The following is a 20,479-nucleotide window of genomic DNA, read 5'->3' on the forward strand; positions in this document are numbered from 1 at the left end:
ATAAAAAGGGATACGAATGAAGTGACAAAAATGATCACATGTGTGGCATGGATTGTGTGTAGGCCACTATGTAAAAGTGAAAGTGATGGTCACGTGTGTAGTACTATGTGCAGGCTACTACGTGTACAGGAATGATAGGTCGCATGTGTAGTACTATATGCAGGCTACTATGCGTACCGGATAGTTTCGATCACGTAAGTAGTACTATGTGCAGGCTACTACGTGTATCGAATGGTAATGGTCACATGTGTAGTACTATGTGCAGGCTACTATGTGAACCGAACATAATTGATTAGTAAAGTGGTTGCTATGTGCAGATTTCACCAGACATCATTGATTAATAAGGTGGTTCTATGTGCTGAATCCACCGAGTATCTGTTATTATTCCGAAGTGTTCATCGGGAAATTGACTAAGTGTAATTGAATAATGAATATAGGTGTGGAATTGAATTGAATATCGACTTAGAAATGGAAAAGTGAATTTTGAATTGAATTGTGATTGAAAGTGAAAAAGTGAAATTATGAAAGAGTACATTTAGCAATAAAACAGTTCAGACAGCAACAGTTGTGTGAATTTGAAAAATCACCAAAAATGGTGGAGATTGAATTAGAGGCTGAATAATATATTAAATTGAAGCTGAATGAGTCTATTTTCACATAAAAGAAACAGATCAAGTAAAAGAGTTATATATTTTGAGATATTTGAAGTTTAGTTAGAAAGAGTTAGAATGAGTTCGGAATCCCCTGTTCTGACTTTGGAAAATTGTTAAAAATTGTTAAAAATATGGGATAAATTTTATATGTTTAGAATCCTCAGTGAATCTATTTTCAATAGAAATAAACGAAAATAATATCTGAATTCTGTAAAATGAGATAACTAATTTTTAGTGAAGAGAGGGTAGAACTGTCGTGCAGTGAAACAGGGGAAACTTTAAAGAATAAACTGTACTATTTGACTAAGCCAAAAATTCTAAAAATTTTATGGTAAGATGATATATGAATCTAGTTTTGGGAAAATTTACGGACCTTAATTTGGAGTTCTATAGCTCTGGGTACAAATAATTTAGTGCCTCTGACCCGAATAGACAGTTTTGAATATACATGTGAGTGAATAGTGAAATTGTAGTTAATGTTGTTTAAGTGTGTTATACACATTAAGGATGTGGAATGGAGAGAAGGATGGGGAAAATTGGTAGAACATATGAATTATTTGTGTATAATTGGCCATATGCTCGATTATAATCGATAAACGATTGAGAAGAAATGATGTTTATAATTGTGCATTATTAGTTATAGTTAAAGTTCATGTGAGAAAATAAAGTTTCATAGTATGTGTATGTGGTATACTTGGTATATGATTTGGTATGTAGCAATGTCAGAACTGGTTTATGAATTAACTCATGTTGATAAGTTTGATACATAAATAAATGTGGTGTTTATCCATGGTTATAATGTTTATACTATATGTTTATTTGGCTAGCATGTTTGGTGTGTATGCTTAGGCTTTGCCCAAGTTGTGGCTGGATTACGCCATATTAAATTTATAAAATTATGCGTTGAGATGGTAAATCTCTAGATGGAAATATGCTTGTGATCATAAAAGGGTGGTAAGGTTTAAAGATTGTAATCTTTATTAAAATGGTTTATCATGTGGTTAGTCTTCAAAAAGACTAGCTTGCGACTATGGTTGAGTGTAATGTTTATATCTTGTGTGATATGCATAGGAAACGAGAGTGGAAAGGAAATGAAATACTAGGTTCAAGCTTGAAGTGTAAAATGATGCAAAAAGGGGACGTTAAGTTAAACGATAAATATGTATTAGTATTGAACTTAATGAAATTGAATTGTACGTGAATTAAATGGAAATTGCAAATGATATGATATGAATTAAATGAATTATTGTGGTATTGAAATGTATATTGGATTGAGAAATTGAATTGAATCGTGAACATGAGAATCATGAATTAAATGAAATGGAAATGAAGTATTGAATTGCATGAGTATGTATTGGGTCTTAGAAACCCTATTTGTTACAAATATAGTATTTTGAAGTTATAATGTGAAGATTTATAAAAGCATGTTAAAAATTTGAAGAGTTTAAATTTGAATGAAACTTTCTAACTCGGTTTAACATGTTGATAAGTGTATGTGTTCTGGTAATGCCTCGTACCCTATTCCGGCATTGAATACGGGTAAGAGGTGTTACAATGTGACATCACCAAATTCGGTCATAACGTTTAGACCGGATTTGGGGTGTTATATAACCCGTGCTAGTTAATTATTAATATATGTTTTCACTATTTACTTATATGTTCCTTCAAAGCTGTCTACTTGAGTCACTGTTACTAAATTATTTATATCTTGAGCTACAGAATTCCGAATTAAGATCTGCTTAATGTATTTGAAACTAGACTAAAATACCTTTCTACCATAAAATTTTCCGAATTGTTGGTTCAGCCAATAAGTATAGTAAAATCTTCAAACTTACCCCTGTTCTGCTGTCTGATAGCTTCGTCCATTCTTTGCTAAAAAATAATTATCTCTTAGTACAAAATTTGGATGATTTTTCCACTTGTTTCTATTGAAAATAGACTCATTAATAATTTAAACATGTAAATTTTAACCCCTAATTATTTTTCTCTAATTTTTGATGATTTTCCAAAGTCAGAACAGTGAAACCCAAATTCAATTTGACCCTGTCTCACAAAGTTTATTATACCTCACGATTTACAATTCCATTAGTTACATCCTCTAATTCTATTTTCACAATTTATGACGATTTTTCAAATTTAGCTTACTGTTGCTGTCCAAACAGCAAGCAATTTCAGCTTTTCGTCAAATCCCTTTTTTTTTGCGTTTTGGGTACACACCTGATTTTGTTTGATGCTAAGACTGTCCCCGAGCACTCCAAAGCCTATAATCAAGACACTCAACATCATTTTAATGGATTTACAAGCAAATTGACAACAAAGAACGAACCGAAACCCAACTTACCACCAATGATAACCCTCAGTTTAACTATTGTTAAGACGAGAACACTGAATTCACTAGTCCAAGCCTCCCTACACCCATATCGCAGAGAAAAAATATTACCACTTCAGTCATTAAGAGATTCATGACAGAAACGAAGAGAAACTCGAAACTAAGCGAGCACTAACCGCGTGCGAAAACGAAGGAAAATAAATGGATTAGGGAAAAATTAAGAAGAAAAAAAATAAGAGAAAGATGGAAAAACTCAGAGAATTTTGGCAAGAGGAGAGGGAGAAGAATAGACGACATAATTTTTTTGGAAAAGAGAGTCAAAATTCGGTTATGGGAAAAAAATAAAATAAAATCCCGATTACCCCCAGAATCCCTTAATCTTCTTCCCTAATTCCCACTACACATCCACTACTCAGAATCCTTCTATTACACAACTCTATCCCGAAATCTGAGCAAAAAAAAAACCCTTGCCTGCATAGGGATTCGAACACAAGACCTCCACCATAATAACACACTATTTAACCACCAGATCAGCAGACTCATTCTGATGTAATTTACCCAACAATCAAATAAAAGCCTACTAAACAAGCGTAAAGCCTAATTCATTCAAAATACCAAAATTTTCTCAAGCGAAGGCTTGAACTTGGGATCTCTCAAACACTCCCAGAACACATAGTAACAGATATTTGTGTCATATTTTCACAATAATGAAATTAGAAATTTTGGGGCGTTACAAAACTAGATACATAAAATAACAGAAAAAAATTAACCTTCTACTATGTTTTAATAAACCTAACTAATTTCTAGATGTTTGCCATTCATAGAACATTTGATTGGCTACTCCCGTCCTTTAAGTATCCCACGCATCCGATGGATGAATATTTATGATATTCAGTTCATCGTCCTCTATCAAATTACTAGGAAATCCTTTTCCCAACTCTTCTACAATAGGATCAAGACTCATATATGTTCGAATAAAATTATTATTATTTGTTGCTATGTCACCTTTTCGTGTTTGATGTGGGTTCCTAAAACACCTAAGCAATTTTACAAAAATAGTTTTAAAATCCCGGGTTAGGATACTATATTTAAATCTAAATCAAGTTAATTATGTACAAGCTATATATGAAACTCACTCCAATACCTTGAACCATTTCCACCTTGGGTCTGTAGGATTAATTGTAATTGGCTCTATCTTTTTAAATAACACATATTGTAAGCGTATGACAATATTTAAAACCTTGTGAAATGATCTGCTAACAGTTTTCCCGGACCTATTAAAGTGATGCTTGATAACTTGATTTTTTAGGTGATAAGAAATGATATGTAAGAACATTGCCACTTGCTCATCAACAAGCATGTTCCTTGTCGGCTTCAATCCTCTTAAAATTTGTAACATCTTATATAGTTTTTAAAAAAAAAAAACAACTCTATTCATCCTAATTGGTTCAATATAGGTCTCATGACTAGCATGTATAAGTCTTTTCATATAATCTCATTGGGCATAAAAATCTAAAATATATGATCTAATCCTTGGTCTATAAGTATGTAGGCTAGAGACGGCACCCAACACAACTAAAAACCAACTTGCAACTATGCACATTTGCAACCATACTTGTAATGCAAGACCTTTCTTTTTTGCCTATCACTTTTTACTATTAAAGGCTAACTCGCCATTATTGCAACATAAATTGATGTGTTATATTTTAATTATAAATAAAGAAGTTTGAAACATTAAGAAAACATTATGAAATTATAAATAAAAAATAGTGTGCAAAATAAAGTTAGTCGGACCTCAACAATTCTGAAATTTTCAATTAGCAAGAAAAGTTTCAATTGACGACAATCAGTTTGTTTTTTACTTTTGCAATATGCATGTTAAAATGTTTGGAAATCAAGTTATATAGGTTCCAACTGCATTTTCATTTTCATTTCCGAACATGTAATGTTGACCATATTAAATTTAGCATCTTCAGTTCATTTCCATTTTCATTCAATGAACACCAATTTGCAAATGTAATTAAGCTAGTCTTACAGACCAATTGCAGACAATTGAACACAACACAACATGGCATATTTGACAATCAACTTAGTTCCACTTTATAACATTGGCAACAATTGAACATAAAACAAATTGGCACCTAAGCAATTAGTTAAAACAATTATAGAAATGCAAATTACAGCCAAACAATTACAGGCAAACAACCAAACCAATACCTTTTGCTAAAATGTTAAAATCATGACAAAAAATCCATTATCTCATTATATTTACAACCATTTTAACCATATTAAACTTCATTAAATATAAATTATATTCATTTGATTAGCATGTGAAAATTTTGAAATTAACTTATGCTAAATCAAAATAATCATTTAAAATTATGCTAAATAGAAATTATAACCAAATTATTAAACCAATACATTGAACAAAAGACAAATTCAACCAAATCGAAATAAAATTACAAATACCCAAATCCAATTTCTCAATTTACATTCGAAAGACAAGTTTTTCGAGATACAACCAAAAAAATCTTAAACTTCAGATTGCTTACCTACAAAATAAAAGAAAAATGAAAAATTAATGTAATTTCGAATAAACAATAAGCCGCTTTTGAATTTCTTTACTGATTAAGAAGTCATACAAAAAAGATGTTAAGAAAAGAAGCTTAAAGAGTTGAATGAATAACTGTTAATTCCTTTGAGTAAAAATGCAAGAAAATATATCGAGAAAATGTAACTAACACTATAACTAATTACATATCGTTACTTAATTTCTAACTAACTATACAAATCTTTGGTACAACAGCTTTTACACTCTCAACATGCCCCTCAAGTTGGAGGATGAAAATGTCTTTCATCCCCAACTTGTTCACTAAGTATTTGTCTTGAGGAATGCTTAATCCTTTAGTGAGTAAATCGCCATTTGTTCATTTGTTGAGATGTGCTTTGTTTCCACGTCACCTTTTGAATTTTCTCTCGAATAAAATGACAATCTATCTCAATGTGCTTTGTTCTTTCATGGAAGACCGGATTTGAAGCTATTTGAAGGCGACTTGATTGTCACAATGTAACAACATTGGTTTTGAAATTTTAACTCCCAACTCAGCTAATAAACCTTTCAACCAGACTAGCTCTGCAACTGTGGTAGCCATACTTCTGTATTCTGCTTCTGCAGATGATCTAGATACCGTATTGTGTTTCTTGGATTTCCAGGAAATCAAAGAATTTCCCAGTTTGACACAATATCCTGTAACTGACTTTCTAGTCATGTTGCATGAAGTCCAGTCAGAGTCACAATATGCATGTATATCTGTCGTTCCTTCTGCTGTGAGAAAAATACATTGACCAGGATTCTTCTTGAGGTATCTCACAATACGCAAAGCAGCCTCATAATGTTCCTTCTTCGGTTTTTGCATAAACTGACTAAGGTGCTGTACTCCAAATGCAATATCTGGTCTAGTATTGGTGAGATATATGAGTCTTCCTATTAATCTTTGATATATGCTTGCATCTTCTAATTCTGTATCTGCATCGTGTATGTCTAGTGCTGCATCATATTCCAGACTTGTCATTTTTAGATTCTGCTCCAAGGGTGTATTTGCAGGCTTTGCATTTATCAAACCAAGATCATTAATAAGTTCAAGAACATATTTTCTCTGATTCATAATGATACCCTCTTTAGATCTTGCTATTTCTATGCCAAGGAAATACTTGAGAGTACCCAAATTCTTCATTTTGAAATTCTGATGAAGAGTTGCTTGTAAGTCTTCAATTAAGGATTTGTCATTCCCAGTGATCAAGAGATCATCAACATAAATGAGAAAAATAACAACTTTGCTACCAGACGATTTGATGAACATAGAGTAGTCATGCTTACTTTGAACATAACCGGTGTTGATGAGAGCCTCACTGAGCTTCAAATTCCATTGTCTTGAGGCCTGTTTTAATCCATAAAGGGATTTGAGCAGTCTACATACATGATTGCCCCCTGGAGTGCCAAATCCCTGAGGTAAGTGCATGTAAACTTCTTCATGAAGGTCACCTTGAAGAAATGCATTATAGACATCCATTTGAATGAGAGGCCAGTCAAATAAAGCAGCAAGAGCAATAACAATTCAGACTGTAACCTGCTTAACAACCGGGGAAAACGTGTCCTGAAAATCAATACCTTCCTTTTGACTATAGCCTTTAGCCACTAATCTGGCTTTATAGCATTCAATAGTGCCGTCTGAATGGTATTTGATTCGAAAAACCCATTTCCAGCCAATGGGACGTTTTCCTGGTGGGAGTGGAACAACCTCCTAAGTTGAGTTTGCTTCTAAAGCTTGAATTTCCTGTTGCATCACAACTTTCCAACAATCATGTTGAATGGCCTCTTGGTAGGTTCGAGGTTCAGAGGTGGTAGAGATGGAAGCAACGAAACATTGAGTGTGTAAAGGTAAGTGATGACATGTTATAAAGTTGGAGATTGAATACTGACCTTGTGTAGTAGTAGAAGATGATGAAGAAGTAGGACAAATGTAATCTTGCATCCAGACAGGTGGTTTGGTGTTTCGGGTGCTTCTTCGAGAAGGATAAGAGGGTAAGGAAGATGTTGGTAGGGTAGAAGAAATAGAGGAAGTAGGGAGGGAAGGTGGTGGTGGTGGTGTTGAAGTGGTAAAAAGAAAATCAGGATCATGCAAAGAACCAAATGTATTGTCATCCAAGGGAAAGAGGGGTTGATCTTTGGAGGGTGTTGTAAAAGGAAAGACAGATTCATGAAATAGAACATCTCGACTAACAAAAAATTTTTGGGAAACAGGATTGAACAGGATATATCCTTTTTGGACTTGAGAATAACCCATAAAAATGGATGGTGTAGCTTTGGGAGAAAATTTATCATGCAGATTGGTTACTGTGGCATAGCAAAGACAACCAAAAATTTTAAGGTGAGAAAGATTTGGTGGCCTATTATACAAAGACTCAAAAGGAGTTTTCCAATAAATCTGCAGAAGGTAACCTATTAATTAAGTAACAAGTGTTAAAACACATTCCCCAAAACTTAATGTGTACATGCGATTGAAATTTTAATGCTCGGGCAACATCTAAAAGATGGCGGTGTTTTGCTTCGGCCACACCATTTCTTTGAGGTGTGTGGACACAAGATGATTGGTGAATGATTCCAAGGATTGAAAAAGAAAGTACCTTCTTTAGTAAAAATTCATGACCATTGTCATCATGAACAGTTTAACAATTCCAGAAAATTATGTTTTGGCTAACATAATAAACTGCTTAAGGTAAAAAAGGGCATCACTCTTAAGTTTTAAAAGATATATCCACGTCATTCGAGTATGGTCATCAACAATGGTTAAAAAATATCTATGAACAGAATGACCAGAATGAGTTGAAGTGCGATAAGGACCCCAAAGATCGACATGGACAAGAGTAAAAGGTTTTGATTCCCTTGAAGTACTTTGTGGAAAGGGTAAGCGTGTTTGTTTTGCTAATGCACAGACAATGCACGTTTGAATGTTATGAGAATGCATAGAGCCATTATGTAAAAAGCGTATTTTATTCATCTTTGAAAAAGATGTGTGACCAAGTCTAGCATGCCACAGAGGGTAATCAACATGCTTAAAAACAGATAAAGAAGTAACATTTGAAGAATGTACAGGAAGAGGTACGGGTAGGGAAGTGAGAGTTGAGGAGGGTTGAGGGAGGAGTAGATAAAGACCATCTTGTTCCTTACCAATCCCCATCATCTTTCCACTGCAAAGGTCCTGTAAAACACAAAATGTAGGATAAAAGGAAACAAAACAATTGAGATCTTTGGTGAGTTTAGAAATGGAGAGAAGGTTAAAATTGAATGAGGGAATGTAAATAACATCTTTAAGAGTGTGATGAGGTATAAGATTATGAGTACCAATATGAGTGATGGTGGCTGTGTTACCAGTAGGCAATTTAACAAAAGAGTTGTTAGCACATGCAACAGGTTGAATTAAAGCATGAAAAGCATGCGTCATGTGATTAGAAGCCCCAGTATCAAGAATCCAATGAATCGGATCAGATGCATAAGATATACCTGCCATGTGAGCTATAGCTTGCACAGAAGAGTTCTTGTGTAATAGGTCCAAGATCTGTTGATACTGTTCAGCAGTAAATGTAGGAGCCGAAACAATAGATGGTGAAGAAGCAGGCATAGCAGAAGAATAAGAAGAAGGAACAACAACTTGATTGACAGTTGGTGATTTCTTCTTGGTGAACTTGAAATCAGCAGGAAAGCCATTGAGGCGATAGCAGTCGGTTCGAATGTGACCCCGTTTTTGACAATAACTACAAGACAAATCAGAACGCTTCTTGGAAACCGAAGAATTTGATGATTGCTGACTAAGAAGAGCAGTAGGTTCCGAGACAGGTAGTGGAGAAGCAAGTTCTTGTTGAGTTTCATCACGCATGACAAGCGAGTAAGCCTGATTAACTGTGGGCAAAGGTTGCATCAAAAGGATCTGGGATCGAACATTAGAATAGGTTTCATTTAAACCCATCAAAAACTGAAAAAGACGTTGTTGCTGAAGTTGAGCATTTCGGCGAATAAGATCACAATCGCAGGTAGATGAAGGAACAAGAACATCATATTCATCCCAAAACAATCGAAGCTTAGTAAAGTAAGTGGAAATAGAATAAGCTCCCTGAGTGTGAGTGGAAATAGCACGATGGAGATAGTAAATACGAGAACCATCAACCTTGTCATATCGTTCCTAAAGATCCTTCCAAACAATGGCAGCATTGGACGTAAAAACAATTCCAGCAGAAAGTTCCTGAGTAACAGTGTTAAGGATCCAAGAAAGAACCAAAGCATTGCATCTATCCCAATGAGGCATTAGATCAAGATCAAAGTCAAGACGGAACATGAACCATCAATAAAACCAAGCTTATTCTTGGCAAGAAGGCGATACGCATAGACCTGCTCCAAACGCAATAGTTTTCGGCCCGGTGAGTGATGAGAAACCAAAAGTATTCTGGCATGTCGAAGGATGCAAATAAAGAGGATGGCCAAATGGCAAATTGAAAGAGGAAGGATTAGCCATGAAGAAAAAAACGAAAGAAGAGAAGAGAAGAATGAAGAAGAAAACTAGATCAAAGATGATCAGAAAAAAGGTTTAGCCTGATACCATGTTAAGAAAAGAAGCTTAAAGAGTTGAATGAATAACTGTTAATTCCTTTGAGCAAAAATGCAGTAAATATATACAGAAAATGTAACTAACACTATAACTAATTACATACTGTTACTTAATTTCTAACTAACTATACAAATGCTGGTACAACAGTTTTACACTCTCAACAAAAGAAAACAATGAAGCAACCGTTGGGAGGAAGCAAACAAAAAACCGCAACCAAATTTAAATTTCCAAATTAAAAAATATATAAGGAAAATTCAGTGGGAAACAAAAAATAAATCTTGAAACAAATCAAAGCTTTTTCTAGAAATCTTGAATTTTTTTAAATCTAGGAAAAAATAACATTGCCGGATTAATGAAAACTCGGGGGGAAACGAAAAGAAAAAGATATGATAAAAGCATATTTTTTTCTACAAATTTTTTGGTTCATCTGGGAAATAGAAAAAAATGTTGGCAAAGTAACAGTTGAAGGAAAAAAAAGTCTAGAAAAAAATTATCTTTTAAAATTTCAAATTTCTTTGCTAATCTAGGGAAAAAAAGATCATACCCAGATTAAGCCAAATTTAGGGAAATAAAAAGTTCTCCAAAAAGAGAAAAATCTTTCGAAGAGAGATAAAGATGGGGAATGAATAATATGGAAATTTTAACATAACTTACCTTTCAATTAGGATGAGCTGGAAGCAAGCGAACAGAGCCTCTACAAGTCACCGATTTCAAATGCATGTTTCAATTTGGGGAAAGCGAGTGAGCGAACGAGTTGAAAAGGGGATATTTTGGTGCAGCCCTGATTTCATTTTCATTCCATCCAGAATGGAATCCTTATTCTTAGCCCATCTCACGGAATGGCTATTACGGGCCACCCCGTAATAGCTTCTGTTTCCATTATGGGTCAATTTTGCTTACTCCCCTAACCAAACAAAGTAATAACCTGGGGCCACCGAATAAATAAGTAATAGTTATGGGATTACATCCAACAAAACATAGTGTTAAGTGTTGAGAAAATGGGGAAAGAAGAAATTTTTTGTGTTTGTGTTTTAGTTAAAATATTTGATAGTTTGAAGGTATGTTTTATTTAACAGGGATTCAGTGGAGCTCGAACACCGGAAAATTTCATTTTTCGTTTGGGGAGTGCATCATCACCTGCAGATTTTATTTCCTAATTGATAGTTATGTAGTCATGGTTTCAAGTAAAAATAGGGCTTTTAGTTGGTAGTGGTTATGTGGTCATGGGTTCAAATTGATTTTAAGTAAAAATATTTCTCTAAGTCCTCTGATACCTTAACATTAAGAATTTTTGAAATCTCCTTTTTATCTTGAGTAGAAACATTACTAAAGAACGCAGTGGACTTACCAAAAATTATACATTTCCCTGAATTTTCTTATATTCCTGAAGAATGTTTTTGATGACATTTGCTCCTCTACAAGTATCCTCTCTAAACAATATACAATCATCTCCAATCATCAACTGAGTAATCAACGATCGCCTCCTTCACACTCTTTCTCCCCTTAGTTGTCCCTGATGTAAAGCCCTTCTTATCAAGGTTGAAAGACTCTCAATGCAAAAAAGGAATAAATATGGACTTAATGGATTGCCCTGTCTCAATCCTCTGTTTGGCCTAAAAGTTTCACCTGATTCACCATTAATGATGATTGAGTACGATACTAAGTTACTATAGTGCATTAAAAACTGTACCCATGATATTGTAAAACCTATTTTTAGTATCATTTTTTCAAGAAAATGTTGTTCCACACAATCATAAACCTTGATTATATCCAGTTTTAGAGACAAACATCCTTGCCTCCCTATCCTCTTTTTTCTAAAAGAATGTAAAACTTCATAAGCCAGGAGCACATTATCTGTGATTAGTTTACCAGACACAAAAGCACTCTGTGCTTCGTCAATGCACCTTTCTAGAGTCTTTTGTAATCTATTTTCAACTGTCTTCACAATAAGTTTATAAAGCACCGTATATAAACTTTTTATAAATCACCTTTCTAGGTCTGAAATTTTTTAAATTTGTAGGGTGATTCACTTTTGGAATTAACACAATCTTTGTTTTATTCAAAGGTTCCAAAAATTTATCTTTATTTAGAATGTCGAGGCAAAACTGACAAATGTCCCTCTCCATTATGTGCCAGTACTTTTGGAAGAAAAAAAATTGGAAATCCATCATCTCCCGATGCTTTAGTTGGTTCCATTGTCTTCAAAGCATAAAAATTTTCCTCCCCTTTGTATTCAATCGTCAACTCATTATTTATATCATCAATAAAACATGTCTTAACTTTTGCTAATAGTGATCAGAATTATCTTCTCCTATAGTCGAAAAGAGATCAAGAAAATAAGCTTTAGCCACCCTTTCCATTTCGCCATATTCAGTGACTAAAATCCCATCCTCATTTTAAAACTCATTGATTCGATTTTTTCGACGTCTTTGGGAAGCAAAATTGTGGAAAAATGTATTTTGACCACCCCTTTTTAGCCAGTTTGCCCTCGCTCTTTGTTCCTAGTACCTTTCCTCTTTTTCAGCCTCCAAATTAAAATGCAATTTGACATCGATCAATTCAGCCATTACTTCATCAGTTCTTTCCTAAATATCCAAATCCTTCAATCTTATTCTCAACCTCGTAGTCGCCTTTCTCTTTTTTACGTTACCCCTTTTAGCCTAAATCATCAACCTCGAACTTATACACCCCAACCTATCAATTAGATCACTAGAGCTAGTTTCCCATAAATGCTTAATTTCTACCTCACATGACTCTTCCATGCACCACCATGCCTCAAATCTAAATTACTTTTTAGCCCTTACATATTCCCCTTGATCTGTTTGGATGAATAAAGGGTAGTGATTAGAGAACGAAAGTGCAAAATGCCTCAAAGAAAATTTTGGGAAAGTCTGTAGCAACAACACGGTCAAGTCTTTCTCTAATGTTGGTTTATGGTAAATTGCCCTGTTACCACGTAAACTAGGGACCTAAAAATTCGATATCCATTAAATCATACTCTTTTAGTACCTTCCAAAACCCCTCTATTCACCTTTCATCCATAGGAACAATCCCTTTCTTCTTATAATCGAATAAAATTTTGTTAAAATCCCCACTTACTAGCCATGGAAGATTCAGAGACCTCCCCAATTTTTTTAATAGATTCCAAGCCTCTTCTTTATTTCTATTATTTGATGCAGCATAAAACCCTGTCCATCTCTACTCCTAGATATCTGGAGTTTCCTTTATTACAAAATAAATGTGATTTTTAAGAAACTTTGAAGAGTAACCGAAAAACCCTTTCTCCACCTTAAACATAAACCTTTTCTTGTGCCCTCAGTCAACACGTCAATTCCGTAATAATAGCCACAATGCCTTCTTACTTTTTCCATCCTCTTTTTATCGAGATTTGTCTCCATAAAGAAGACTAGTTGGGGATTATAAGTTTTCAACAAATGCTGAAGTCGCCGAACTGCCCGCAAATTCCCCAAACTAAGAATGTTCTAGCATAGCATTTCCATGGCATCTGGTAGGCCTACCAGCTGGCGGCTGCCGATATCTTTTGGGTTTTGTCATTTCCATATTTTTTGGTCTCCTCTATCTGGATTGGATCATTTGGCCCTTTTGAACACAACATCTCAAATCTAGGCATCTTTTTCCCTTCCATTAACTCTAATGAATTTTCTTCCTGATCTTGATCCATTGTCTTCTAGCCTATTCCATTTGAGATTCCTTTGTTATTTGAATTTTTCCTACTTGATTGGCCTTTCGATTAAATCCTAAAACTGAATTTATTTGCTGTCGATAATTATTCAACATGTCATCCCCCAAATTGTGCCTCAAATTTTACCCACTCAAATTATCCCCCAAAAATCATTCTTCACCTTCCTCCCTTAACCAGATGTTGTTTCCAATCACGCCCTCCATGGCTACTCTCACAATTAAAGATTTGAACCCAAATCTATTTCCTTCCCCCTTTGATGAAGACAAGCTGGACAAAAGCTATATCCATGCCCCAACACACCACAAATGAAACAAAATAGAGTTAATTTTTATACCTAAAAATGGCATAAATGTACTTTGAAAATGAGATCATCAGTTTCTTCCTCCTTTTCAATGGTTTTTGAACATCCAATTGAACCCGAATTATTAGGAAATTCCTCAGCCCCTTGTTGAACTATTTTGTATCATAGTCAATGAAGTTTCCAAACTATTTTGCCACCAATTTTGAAAAAAAGGTCACGAGGCAAGTCATGCAATTAGATCAAAAAATTGACGTATACCAATGGGATTTACATCAGATCTTCCTCGTCCTTCAACTGATGACTAACCAATAAATGGTTATTGAACATCCATGGTGCTCCATTCTCCACTCTATCAATATTTATCTCATTGAAAAACTGTAGCAGTGTAAACTCGAAATTATATAGGGTTTTTCTATATGTTTTACCACTTTTTTTACTTAATTATTATGCTTATCTCGAGTAATTATCATTGAAATAAGTGAATTTTACTTAATTAGTAATTTTAGACATGAATTTGAAAAGTATGTGAAATTATACTTAATTACATGATTTTCATGAATATTTTGCATTAATTCCTTTTAATTTATTAATGTATGTACTTTTCACTATGTAGGAGGTCCATTGGAGACATGATTTAAATAAATTAAAGATGGCCATGCACAAATTGTCCATGTGGACGGTAAGACCATGCAATTTTGGGCATGGGGTTGGCCACTTAACTCAGTAAAGAAGGTGATAAAAGATGGTCATGTCTGCTAAGTTATTGGATTGAAAAAATGTCCAACAAGGGGAATTAAAAGCCTAATTTTGGCACTTGGTGTTGGATGCCCAAAATGTGTTTTGGGATATTTAATTGAATGTCCTTACAATTGCAAAATAATTAGAATTCAGTCCAACAACTTCTATGTTGAAACTATCCACTCTATAGTTATTTTTAGCTTGCAATTCAAATTCAAATTAAGAAGACCTGATCATCCCTTTTCCTTGAAGCATGACTGGCCACATGAGAGAGGGTGTAACAGCCCAATTTTAGTTAAATCAGAACAATAGTTTTGGAATCACAAATTTGAGGTCAAAAAATTATTTTAATATTATTTTTGGTATTTACAACATGTGATTATATATGTGTGAAATTTTTGTAAAGAAATTTTACTGTTTGAATGCTTAATTCGGTAAAAAAGACTAAATCGTGTAAAGTGTAAAGTGTAAAAGTTGTGTTCTATTAGCTAAATGTATTAAATAACTATAGAACTTTAGAGTGGAAGTCCTTATTTGGTAATTAGCCCATTAAAGAGATAGTGGAATATGATGGTTTGACATTTTGTGTAATAAATAATGTTTATAAAGGTTAATTATGTTAATTGGTTAAAAATGACAAAACAAATAAAACAAAAAGGCAAAGTTATCATCTTTAACCATTATTCAACCGAAAATTAAAAGATAAAGAAGCCATGGAAGCTTGAACTTTCGGCCAACCCCATTTTGCTTGATGTGAGTATCATTTGTCCCGTTTTTGATAATTTTTACATTTTTGAGATCGTTGCTTCATGTTCTAGCTAGCCCATGCCCTAATTTCTGAATTGTTGGATGAATTTGGAAGTTGCCATTGATAATAGCTTGATGTTTTTGAATGTTGATGATGGAAAATGAATAATTGTTGATAGATTAATATGTTTTGTAAAGTGATTTTCGACAAAAATGTCAAATAGGGATTAAATTGTGAAATATGCAAATTGAGTGGTTGAAATGTGAAATAAATGAAAGTTTTGGGCTTTTAGGGGCACTATAGTAATTCGGCTAAGCTTGGGTTATATTTAATTGTGTGAATTTTTTGTATTTGTGAAATAGGGACTAAATTGAATAAATGTGAAACTTTAGGGGCTAAAGTGCAAAAATGTCCAAATAGGTATTTTTGGATGAAATTGAATGAATAGGTGATTAAATGAGTTAAATTTTAATTCATATAGATCAAGAAATAAAGAAATCAGATTTAGATCGGGTGAAATCGAAAGTTGACGAGTAGTTGATCCGATTTGTTCGTTTACGTACGAGGTAAGTTCATAAGTAAATAAATGTTTTTGAATTCAAATGTATATGTTTTATATATTGCCGAATTGATTTATATGTAGATATATACATTACTGAATTGATTTGTATATGTATATATATTGTCGAATTGATTTGAGATCCCGTATAAGACCATATCTAGGATATGGCATCGGCATCGATTTGAGATCCCGTATAAGACCATATCTGGGGTATGGCATTGGCATCGATTTGAGATATCGTATAAGACCATATCTGGGATATGGCATCGACATTGATTTGAGATCCCATATAAGACCATATCTGGGATATGACATTGGCATTGATTTGAGATTTCGTATAAGACCATATAAGGATATGACATCGATATGAGACTTCGTGTAAGACCATAGTTGGGCTATTGGCATCGATATGAGATTTTTATGTAAGACCATATTTGGGACATAGCATTTGTACGATACATTATGTACGATTTTTCCTGAGTATCCTTAGTATTCCAAGTGGTTCAACGGGTAATCCAAAGATTATGTCAAAGAAAATATAAGGTATGATCATGTTGAAAGGATACAAGTATGTACGAAAAATTCAAGAGTAATGAACTCGATGTATATTGGACATTTGGCAAGAATGAAAGTGAGTAAGTCATACTTATGAGAATGATCTTGTGATGACCTTGTGATTATAGGTCTATACTTATGAGGTATAAATATGTGGTAAATTTGATTGATGATTGTGTGAGGCTTTTAGGCCAAATTAAATTGAGACATGATATGTTTAAGTCTTTGTTGTTGATGTCTAGGTGAAATTGACCAATGAATGGCATGTAAATATATGATATGATTAGCTATTGGAATGACTAGTTATGGATTTTGTTGGTGTTATGTGTGTTTAAATAAATGTTAATACAAAACAATCATGAAAGAGTAAAATTTGCAATAAAACAGTTTTGGACAGCAACAGTTGTATAACTTTGAAAAATCACCAAAAATTGTGGAATTGCATTAGAGGTTGAATAAGACATGAAATTAAATATTATTGAGTCTAGTTTCAAATAGAAGAAACGTTGTAGGCAAAAGAATATCATATTATGAGATATTTGAATTTTTGTGAGATAAGGGAAGAATGATTTCAGAATCCCCTGTTTTGATTTTGGAAAATCATTAAAAATTGTATAAAAATAATTATGGGTTATAATTTATATGATTAAAATTATTAATGAGTCTATTTTTAGGAGAAAGAAACGGGAATATCATCTAATTCCCGTGCTAAGAGATAATTGATTTTTAGAGAAGAAGGGTCGAAACTGTCAGACAGCGGAATAGGGAAAAATTTGAAGAATTAACTGTACTTATTGGCTAAACCAAAAATTCTAAAAATTTTATGGTAAGAAGATATGTGAGTCTAGTTTTTGGAAAATTAAGTAGATCTTAATTTTGAGTTTTTTAACGGAAGATATAAATAATTTAGTGACTATGACTCGAGTAGATAGCTTGATGTGAACATGAGTAAATAGTGGAACTATGTGCAATTTTGATTGTTGTGAGGATTGGTAAAAACATGTTAACAGATTGCTTATTATTCACATACCAACTTACTAAGCTATATAGCTTACCCCTTTTCTTTCTTTTTCCTATAGTGTCACAGATACTAGCTCGGGTTGGAGATCGTCGAAGATTCTATCACACTATCAAGCTATTGATCGGTATCAACGTATTCAAGCATTTTAAGTTTATGGCATGTATAAGGACTCAGTCATTTTGTGTATGAGTTATTATGTTTTTGTTTGTAATGGTTAAAGGTTTGATTTATGTGTAGCCATGTAACTTGGCTTATATTGGCTAATTGATTGTAAGCATATATATATATATTAATTATATGCCAACGTCTTGTGATGTGAGTTGTGTTTGCATGATACATGATGAGTTGTGGGTATGGCCTAAATTCCTAATGGTTGTATGTGCTAGAAGTCTTGATGTCCAATGGCTAAGTTTTTCTCAATGGTATGGTATGTTAATTAGATATGATTATGCTCGTATAAGAGTTGTTGATGATGCATATGTATAAATAGTTTTAAATTGAATGAAAATTTTATGGCCCGATTTTGTATGGATGCTTGTGTTTAAGACTGGTAATGCCTCGTATCCTATCCCGGCGTCGGACACGGGTAAGGGGTGTTATAGAGGGAAGGAAATTTAAACCTATTTTTAGTAAACTCAAACCCTCACCTTCACTTATAAATACCCTGCTATCCCTCACTTCTAAATCACCCCTCATTCCTCAACATTCCTCTTTCACACACTCTAGTTTTCTCTCAATTCTTTTTCCCTTTTTCCCTTGCTTAGCCTTCCATTCATTCTCCCTTCTTTAGCCTCAAAAGCCTTGTCAAAAGCACTCTTTAGCCAGCTTAGCAAAAGAAGCTTCAATCAGGACGGAGGAGCGCTTCAGTCAGAATAGATCCGAAAAGTTGCTGAATTGAGTAGAGTTGAGCACATCAGTCAGAATAGATTTTAAAGGTTGTTGAACTGAGTCTACTCTTTCCTCTTGATTATCTATTTTAACATGTTTGCTTTGAGTTTTATGCTTTTGACATCAACTATGAATTTTTAAATCCTATTTCTTGGGATAATTTTATTAAGTTAATGAGATTTATTTAAAATTCTTGTTAACATGTTTTCTACCTCAGTCGATTATGTTTTCAATTAATATCATGATGCATTTTATTCATATGTGATTGGGTGCACTTAGAATAGCTGAGCAATCCCAACCAGACGACGACTAGTAGACACATAATTGAAAAGTGCAATGCTTAATCTAGGTTATTCAAATCAACTAAGTTAAGGTTCAGAATATCTTTAGTTAGCTCTATTATGTTGCATGGCTTTTCGAGTTATGTAATTAAATTGTTGCAAACACAGATGTCCCTGTGACCTTGCATAAATGCTAAGAAACCCTTAGTCTAATATGGTTAGTAACATGCATATTTAAGTAAGTAAAGGTTCTGAGAGGACTTAATTTGGTTTATAAAACCATAAGAGATCGAGTTGCCATGGAAGTAATTTTGAGCATGTTAGCATTATGAAAGTAAGTTGATTTGATTAATATAATTATCATAGCCCATTGAATGTTGATTTTTTTGTCGCTAAAGCCTTTATTCATATATTTAGGTAAATTACATTTAGATTAGATATTGCATTAGGGATGACTCTTGCATTTAATTAATCTAATCATCACTATCCAAATTTATTGAGTTTTTTAAAATCAAATTGTTAATTACAATTTTGCAATTAATTGTTTAAGCTTATACAGTCCTTGTGGACACGATAACTCATTTTTACTTACTTATTACTTGAACAATTACGTACACTTGCTTAAACACGTTATAAATCATACAAGTTTTTGACGCCATTGCAGGATACTGTTGCCTTAATAATTTTCTTTCTCTTTACACTCACTTATGCTTAATTCCAAGACGTGTCGATCAATTTCAACATGATTCGTATTCAGAAGTTATTCTCTTCCAAAACGTTATTAATTTTAAAAACGTCACTTATTGCGGAAGCTTTTCAAAACAGTTTGCATGTTTGTGCGAATTTTGTTAAAATGTTTGATCCGTTTTGAAAACTCAATTATCTCTACTACTAGAAGTTGTAAATTAAAACAATAAAAACCCCAAATTAAAAAAAAAACCCAAAGAGGCCATTATTACAGTAAAATACCCCAGAATAAGATCAAAATTATAATTAATTACTAAGTCGAGCTAAATAGGTCGTGTGGTCACCGTTGAGTCCTCCGTCGCACCGATCTGCCTATGTCTAGGGATTACCTGTACAGTAAAATCAAAAGAGTGAGTTTATGAAAACTCATTGTGTAATCCCATATAAAGAAAACAGTCAGAAGGCAATCGCAATCTGGGCCTAAGCCAATTTTAGTACAGTTTCAATTTCAAAATAGGGCCTTAGCCCATTACAATACAGAAGTAGTCATGCATTTGTGCCTTGGCCCATTACAATATCAATATTCAGTGCAGTAATAGATATACGATTTCAAATCCTACCCAACCAGCCTCTACACTCCAACTCCGTCCAACCCTACACTCCATGTGGGGATATAATCAACCCACCATCCCTACACTCCAAACAGTACCGAATGCGGCACTAAACAGTAGTTCGCAGCAGAGCTGCTAGTAACTTAGGCTTGAGGCCTTTCAGTATACTTCCTCCGAACATTATAATTCCACAACCCGATGTAATACAATATGTATATATGACATGCTGTAACATAATATCA

This window comes from Gossypium raimondii, chromosome 3, assembly GCF_025698545.1.
Source record: "Gossypium raimondii isolate GPD5lz chromosome 3, ASM2569854v1, whole genome shotgun sequence".
Lineage (NCBI taxonomy): Eukaryota > Viridiplantae > Streptophyta > Magnoliopsida > Malvales > Malvaceae > Gossypium > Gossypium raimondii.